Source organism: Stegodyphus dumicola, chromosome 3 (assembly GCF_044657685.1).
Source record: "Stegodyphus dumicola isolate Sdum_Otavi_A_Nest chromosome 3, ASM4465768v1".
Lineage (NCBI taxonomy): Eukaryota > Metazoa > Arthropoda > Arachnida > Araneae > Eresidae > Stegodyphus > Stegodyphus dumicola.
The window spans coordinates 218189140-218197959 of NC_140770.1; the positions used below are offsets into that span (position 1 = coordinate 218189140).

The following is an 8820-nucleotide window of genomic DNA, read 5'->3' on the forward strand; positions in this document are numbered from 1 at the left end:
TCTTCATGCCACCAAAATGAAAGTAAGAAAATCAGATGGTTAACATTAATGGATACAGTTACTATAACGACCATTTGCTTGATGGGATTTTTAATTGATTGGATACAATAACTTCCAGACCCTATTATCAAATAACCCTAAGACCCTATTGTCAAATAACACGCGTCTAAATGCGAGGTAAATAAATACATGTGATGTGACTCTGCTACAGGGAAAATATAAAATATATTGGTCATCAATAACTAGAATGAAACCTTACCTACGAAGAGGCACAACAATCACGAAAGATGAAGAAAAATATATGAGAGAAAAGGAAGAGAAAAGTGAAGTAGAGTTCCACAGGATTAGCTTCGTCGTACTCTCAAAGCTATGTAAAATAAATGTGCTTATCTGGCTATGTAAAATAAATGTGAAAACTGAGTATTTCATCTCATGTACAACCCAACGAAAACAACAATAATCGAGTAAGTAACTAACTTCATATTCCATGGGTTAAACACTGCAGTTTAGTTAAATGATTGGAAGCTCTTTTAACAAAAAACAAAACAAAAAACACAGCGTTTCAATATCTTTCTTTAAAGTTTATGATATTGTTTTAATTCTAAATTTGTTATTAAATCAAAGTGAATTGTTGCAAGTTAAGATTAAATAAAGCTTTTTAAGAAATTATTTTTTTTAATATTTAATTTCAAATACGAAATCTCTTCTCTGTTCCCAAAGCTAAAAAAAAAGGCAAGAAGATCGTTGTGTCGTTCATTACTTTGGATACAAGCCTTTTTTAATTAAAATGGATGACTAAAGAAAAGTCGAGAAAATCTTGACAAATGTGACAAGAAAGCGGGCTTAAGTACACTTTTACCTCTCTTTCCTCAGCTCAATGGCAGAAAAAAGTATCCGAACACCTTTTATTTGTTTTATTGATACATTTAAAAGCGCAGGAAACGATTCGTATTAGTTTTCTGGTTTTTCTTCTTCTCTTGGAGTTGTCTTAATTTGACATTATATAAAACGAGAATAACTGTATTTGAATATCAGTGATCTATAGAAGGCTTTGGAGAATAAATGATGAGACAAGCATTTGACTGTCTAAATACTGCTATTTGCTAATTGTTCTCAGAAGGTACGAGAGAAAGTTTTAGAAAGAATGGTTGTTACTGATCACAGTGTTGCCATTGCTCGCTTTGAAATAGCTGAATTTTTTAATAAAAAATTCGTGGACATTTTACAAAATATGAAATAGATACTAAACCAAATTCGGACTTCCAGTTCCTCATATTCTAGTGGAAGACTACTTATTGAAAATTTTATGTTTCTAGGCACCTAATAGGTGGGCCACCATCGCCTTTCCTATGAAGGGACGAACAGTTACAACCATGCTTTCTCCGGGATTCGAGCCCATGCCCTTCGGCATCACAGTCAGCTTCCCTGACCACCATACAGTCTGGCGGCTGTTTTTTGAACTTAAACCATAAAATTCAGTTCAACAGCAGTATAGTAAAATAATTTTAAAGTGAATGTATCTTTAGGATTTCCGATACACAGTCTCGCGCGCTGGAGATAATTTTTTTCCGTACAGTGTTGCCATTGTTCGCTTTGAAATAGCTGAATTTTTTAATAAAAAATTCGTGGACATTTTACAAAATATGAAATAGATACTAAACCAAATTCGGACTTCCAGTTCCTCATATTCTAGTGGTAGACTACTTATTGAAAATTTTATGTTTCTAGGTCACGTTGTTTTTTCGTAGCGCTAGAAACATGCATACTTTCATGTAGATTCTTCATTATTTAATTTCTTTAAGTATAATGCGCGATTGTAATTTTTGGTGGCAACAATTTGAAAAGTGAACCGACATTTATGGTGAACCAAGGCAAAATACTAAAACGAAATTAGTAGCTTTTCTGGGCAAACGACCTTTGGGCTAATAATCTACATCTAAGAGATAATAATTCATAGATTTTTCACTAATTGTTTTGGCAAAAGTTTCAATTTACAAAGAAAGAAAAATCAATTATTTCAGAGGATAAATTTCAGGACATCTACTTAATAATTGCAATCAGTAGAGAAATAGTAGAGACCTAATGCGAATTTTTACTAAACCCCTAGAGTATTCACTAAGAAAAGAAATAATTATTATCTTACTAATTCACATATTTGTTCTAAAATTATGGTATAATGTCTAAATCTCAATGATTCCCACTAAATATATAAATTAATAATGCTGACTACTCAAAATTCTAAAATAATTGCACCTTGAAAATTAAGGAAAAACGTAAACATGGGGCTTTAGCGTTAAAAGAAAGAGTTTTGTTTAATTAATACTTTGAAAGCCCTTTGGCGGTTTTCATTGCAGATTAAATCTCGGCTGTGTCTGACTCTTGTAATTTTATAAAATTTAACTTCTTTTCTATGCAAATTTAAACTACTGCTATACTCTGCCTGTATGCAGAGAGAGTAATATCTTGAATTTAGTAGTGTAGTAGTATTGACTTGAGTTCAAAGATTAACTCTAGAGATCGACTGAGTCGGGAACTGTACGTAAGTGTTTTGCCTTGAAGCTGTCTTCATCATAACAGCCTGAAGGCTGTTGCTGATCATTTCAATGTGTTTATTGTAGTTTTTCGATGACTGTAAACATGTCTTTGGAATCCTCCTGTGTAATATTGGCAAATAAATTGCGTTTTGATTCCTCATCAATTACTCCAAATCCACGAACCCGTAGAACGCAACAATATAATGCATACAGGCAGAATTAAAATGCCTTTCAGGTATGTGTTGTGTGAGCTGTAAGGATTTTCGATTTTTGCCTTAACAGTTGACAAAATATAAAAAATTACATATTATAAATCAATATATACAAACTATTTTTAAGTAAAAGAAAGACTGAGGGTATCTGTTAAAAATTGTCGAAAAGTTGTTTCTGTTAGTCGTGTTGTATTTAACTCTGATATGTGTTTCATTGCATTTGAAAGCCTGATTGCCTGATTGGTAAATCTTTACGATATTTATTATTTCATAAACTATCACTAAAAAATCCAAAAAAATTCAAAATAAGTTAGAGAAATTATTTAAATTAAACTTTTTTATAAAATTTAACTTAAGCACGTTTTTTAAAGGAAAATTAAACTTTGCAATTTCACTTGATGTATTTAGTAAACTGCTTGAAAATTTGCGAAATGCACACATAGGTGTGTATATTATACGATAACCTACATATCATATAATCTATCAATAGATCGAAATCGATACTTCAAGTTATATTATAATATTCAGTTAGCCATGGCCAACATGAGATAGATCTATGCGCATGTGAGCGTAATGTTTAAGTAGCAGTTAGTCTCCAATGGACAATGCATGTGAGTTGAATGCTATAGCCTGTTTTGTCTGGCGTAATGTTTAAGTAGCAAGTAGTCTAGAAGTGACTGTGAGTGCCATAGCCTGTTTGATCATGATAAAAAATACAGTCTGGTCATAGGCTAAAAAGAGGTACTAAATTTTGGATTATCTTTTGCGAGTTTGCGGTCCTATGCATTGTAGTTATACAGCCAGTCTGGACAATCAGTAAGAAGTTACTAATGAACTGTGGCTCTTTTCCTTAGTTGTTGTGGCATATTTCAAAAGGTTTCTGTAGGCATGTGGACCGCTTTGAAAGGCATACCATGAAATTTCACTTGTGGTAGAAAGTGATCCCGCATGATATCTACAAACAGGTCCTAGTCAAAAGCACTGTCATTGCCTTGCTTTCTACTGTCCAGAAGGCAATGCATTGTCACGCTATGCACACTGTAGCGTTACATTTAAGTTTCACTGAAAAATTTAAATTAGCATATTTCCTATTGCTTCATTTTGTACAGGCTTGTTCAGCGATTATGCAGATTTGAGGGGCAAAGAGTTTATCATGAAGTTAGAGGATAGATTGTAATCGCATGGGAGTTTTGAGTAATGTAGGCTGTCTGCCCGTCCAACTTGTTACTAAAAACGTAACTAAATGAAGTTACATAGCAGTTACTGAATGAGAATATATTGTTATAAAATTTGTAAACAGTAAACATATTACAATAACTGTCTACTTCACGTGCTGCTATATATCTTTAATTTTATGTGAGTATTAATTAGTAATACCAGTTAGTTAATTATTCAGTTATTAATTAATTATATAATGTATGACAACAAATTAACTGTATGACACACGCTTGGAGAAAGTTGCGTCTTTTAATTAGGGTTTTTCTCTTAGATTTTGAAAGAAATGCCTTAATATTATGGCTTTAAATTTTAAACCTAAAGAAACCAAAAAATGGGTAAATACAATTTTTTTATTAAGTGATTTATTTAATTTTCTAGCTGAAACAACCGGGAGTTGTAAAAAAACGCATAACTCTTACAATGCTTGCGAAGTGTCTCTGTCTCGCCTAAGATTAAAAGCACGATTGTTTAACAGCCTAAGGTTTTGAAGGGCTGTTACCTGTCGATCTATGACATTGTATCCCCTCTTAGAAACAATTAGATATTGTAATTATACGATATTTAAAGGACAGTTTTACGCTCAATACGAGATTAAGGTGAATGGTAACTTTCCTTTGTAATATTTTTATTTTAACCCTCACAGGTACTGAAACAAAAGAAATTTAATTTGAATAATATTGTTTTCTATTTCTTTCAGAAATGTGTTTAGTCTAGCAGGATATAAGCTAACGATGCTTATTTAGATATCAGTGCAGGATGGATACAGTAACATTTAATACCTCATGATTGAGATTTAATTATTTTTTTCCAAGTCGACATTGTATAAGGAAATACCGTATTCTCCCATGCGAGTTATTCGCATATTTTTAGAGCAGTTTTGTTAGCAAATTTTATTTTCGTGCTAGACAGAAATGAAAGATTTGCTACGAAGCATTCAGCTATTCCAATACTATAAAATATCATTCTTTAAATTCTCTAAGATTTTTTTAATACAACTTTCATCCGGATTTAATACATTAAAATTCCATGTACTAATTAATATACAAACTGAAGGTTTCTTTTGCATCATCTTCCTCTGAAACTGAACGTAAATTTTCTTTACCCGTATGATGTAAGAGGTATTATCTGAATAATGATAATCTATAAATAAATAACAGAAACAATTCAAAAGACATTTTATCATTTTATTGTATAGTGCAGCATTGTAAGAGTTATGCGTTTTTTTACAACTCCCGGTTGTTTCAGCTAGAAAATTAAATAAATCACTTAATAAAAAAATTGTATTTACCCATTTATTGGTTTCTTTAGGTTTAAAATTTAAAGCCATAATATTAAGGCATTTCTTTCAAAATCTAAGAGAAAAACCATAATTAAAAGACGCAACTTTCTCCAAGCGTGTGTCATACAGTTAATTTGTTGTCATACATTATATAATTAATTAATAACTGAATAATTAACTAATTGGTATTACTAATTAATACTCACATAAAATTAAAGATATATAGCAGCACGTGAAGTAGACAGTTATTGTAATATGTTTACTGTTTACAAATTTTATAACAATATATTCTCATTCAGTAACTGCTATGTAACTTCATTTAGTTACGTTTTTACTTCCTAATCTTAAGTTTCATTTATCTTCTACAAATTTGTCGCTACTAATTTTGATAACGATGCGACTTTCAATTTATTCCCTATAACTTTTGTTTCAATTTCAATCAATATCTATTTTTAATAACAATAAGAAAACCGTGAAAATGAACAATTTTTATTTAATTCTCAGCCTTCTCAGCAAGCGCGATGGAAAATGAGTGCAACTAGTATTATTCATAACAGCAATTTCATTAATCTTTCATTTCCGTAGCAAGTTTAACATCTGAGAATAATCAACAAGTTTCAACTGAAAAGCTCAGTGAGGTCGTTGCCAGCAATTGGATATAATGTTATCGCTTGTGTAGTACGTGATTAATAGCAAAACTCAGGTTTGTTGTAATTAGTGTCCCAGAGTGTACAGACAATACTCGCCTAAGCGGGACATTAATAATGGCTAAGACTGGGATGTCGGTGCGCGAAGCAATTTCGAATCTTCGTCGTCGTAGAAGTAATAAATGGGAGCCTAACTCCAAAGATTGCTATATCTGAAATTAGAAATAAGAAAGCCAATGCATCAGCATTGCTTGTCTGCCTTTTGCTAAACTTTATTTCATTCACTACTTAGATTTTATACAGGAGAATCACGAACGCGCAGTTTTCTTTCTTTCTTTTTTTTTTTTTTTTTTTTTTTTTTTTTTTTTTTTTTTTTACTATTTATCCGAATGTAGAAAATGTTATTACATCTGCTAAGAAAATTAATATTTCATTTGAAGGACATAAGGTTTAATTTGCGTTATTTGCTTATTGCAATGCATACAGCAGTTTAGGCAGATATTGCAGTATATTCGCACAGTATACTGTATTTTAGGCAAGTATGATCTTCAGCCCGTGTCCGCTCCGGTACTTCTTAGATTTTGGGTGACATTGTGAAACGATTCCAGTAACATGAGTTTCGGTATTTTAATACATTATTTAATCATTTGCCATTAATTACTTATTTTGTCATATTTTGATTAATTTTAATCACTAATTTTTATCATTTTATTCTTTATAGCTGCTCACCTTTCCTGACGGTCTTCCATAGAGTTCCTGTGCTCTCAATATTAGAAATAAATCCAAAGTTAATGTAATAAGCGTTCTTTATTATTATATTAACTTGGAGCATTGTAAAGCACCAATGACAGCACAAGAGAGAAGAGAGAAGAAACCTTTTATTACACTTATTAAGAATTAATTATTAAGAATGTAAAATGAAAACTCACTTAATAGAACGCCTTATTATTTTCACGTACCTAAACTAGTATGTTTCATAATTAAGTTTTTGAACAGTTCTGAGAACTCTTCAGATATGTATGTTAGAAATTCCTTTCAAATTATTTTATTGGCAGTCAAGATGATGTTTGTTATTTAATACTGTCTGTAATAAGGCTAATGTTTGCATAACACTTCTGTCTCAAAATGCTTAAATCTTGTTCATTTGAACTTTCATCGTCGTAAATAACTAAGACATGAACTGAGTTTCAATAAACACACAAGGATAAAACTAAAACTAAATATATATTTTTGCTACTACTTGTCGTCTTCCTAATTAAAACAAACGTTTTTTTAGGCGGGTGTTTAAGCGATAAAAACAGGGAGTCTTCGCCTATCAGTTCTAGACTCGATTCACTGCCCATCAGCTAACGCTAAACCAAAAGTGGCTTAAAATCTTCCACTAACTTCCACCACTAAAGTGATCCTCCAACTTGTTCTGGGATAGCGCCTCACAGTGAATGCAACAGAACTTGGTTACCACGAAAGATAACAACCTTGGTTCTACTAGCCGTAACTAGTAACGTATTTTAGCGTATGAAAACTTGTAAATTGAACTTACAACATGAAATCTTTTTCAGCATATCACTTGTAGAAACATTCTAAATTTAATAAGGCTACATATTAGTAAATCGCAGAGTCACTGAATGGCATTCAAGCGGAAAAATATAATTCATTTGTAGAATTTCTAATTTATTGTTTAACCAACCCTTCAAGACAAGCTGAAACTGATGTCAGTATCCAAAACTTAGAAATTATACATCTCGGTAAATTTTTGTGGTACAGAGGTCAAAATATTTTTTTTTTTTTTTTTTTTTTTTTTTTTTTACAAGAACTATTAAATTTTACTGACGGCAAGTATAAGAACTCAGAAGCAGGATAAAAATGTAAATTTCTTAATTCTTATAATTTTTTTTTTAATGTAGGTATGCCAAAACATGAATACTTTGATCATTTAAAATATTTTTGTAACTGGAAGTATATGTCTTAAACGCTATAAGAAAATAAAGGCCAGATAAGAGCTTCTTTGGACAAAGTGTGTGAGTATATATTTTTGCTATTTACGTGATCGAACAATTTATTATGAAACGAAGAACAATTATTAGCACACAAAGCATAATAATATCTGGAAATAACTGAAGGAGAACGCGAATATTTAGCAATACATCCTTAACACACGAATTAAATCCTAATTTTGCTCAAATCATTCTCATTGGCAGGAATAAACCTAAACCCGTAATTCAGCTATCGTTAAACTCACTGCTGCACAAATGATTTACAATTGAATTCTCCCTAGCTCTCCTACACATATATATACTCTGCATCATGGGCTCCAGATATTTCTGGAAACATTGGTTGTAGGGCTTCCAAAATGTATTTTTCGAATATTCCCGAAAGTTGCCAGGTAGGCGAGAAATAACTAAATATCGCTATTGCCGACGTTCCTTAGTAACAAAATAAGCATTATCTCGACTTATAATTAAGCTAATTTTACAATTACAACATAAATCCACTGAACTGATATTTAAATAATCTACAATTCTGTGTTTTAAATTAATACTTATGTACAAAACATGTGGCCGCATATTAGATTAAATCCAAAATAAGCTATAAAATTCCCATTGTAAACACACACACACACGCAAACAATAAAACAATAAAAAATATTACAACAATAAAATTATACTCATAAAGGCTTAAAATATTTTCTACAATATATATACAAAGTAAAAAAAATTCAAAACCTAATCCGACTGCGCGCTGAATTTAGCAACAAGTGATGGTAATAATGCAGGAAAAAAATTAAATATCTTAAAAATTCGCTTCAAATCTACACCATATTCAATTGGGAATAAACCATAAGCAATAGACAAAAGAAAAAAAAAAGTATAGTGGCGAACGGCATGATAAACACAGAAAAAGTCAAAAACGAAAAGAAAAAAGAAATTTAC

General features: G+C 31.2%; 1 long non-coding RNA gene across 1 annotated transcript in view; it reads left to right on the plus strand.

The window, feature by feature from the left end:
• Positions 1–7691, plus strand: part of LOC118191686 (uncharacterized) — a 67856-nt gene extending 60165 nt beyond the window's left edge. The window contains exon 3 of the long non-coding RNA XR_004758645.2: positions 6612–7691. This is a non-coding gene — a long non-coding RNA (uncharacterized LOC118191686). The remainder of the gene's footprint in view (positions 1–6611) is intronic.
• The last annotated feature ends 1129 nt before the right edge of the window (positions 7692–8820 follow it).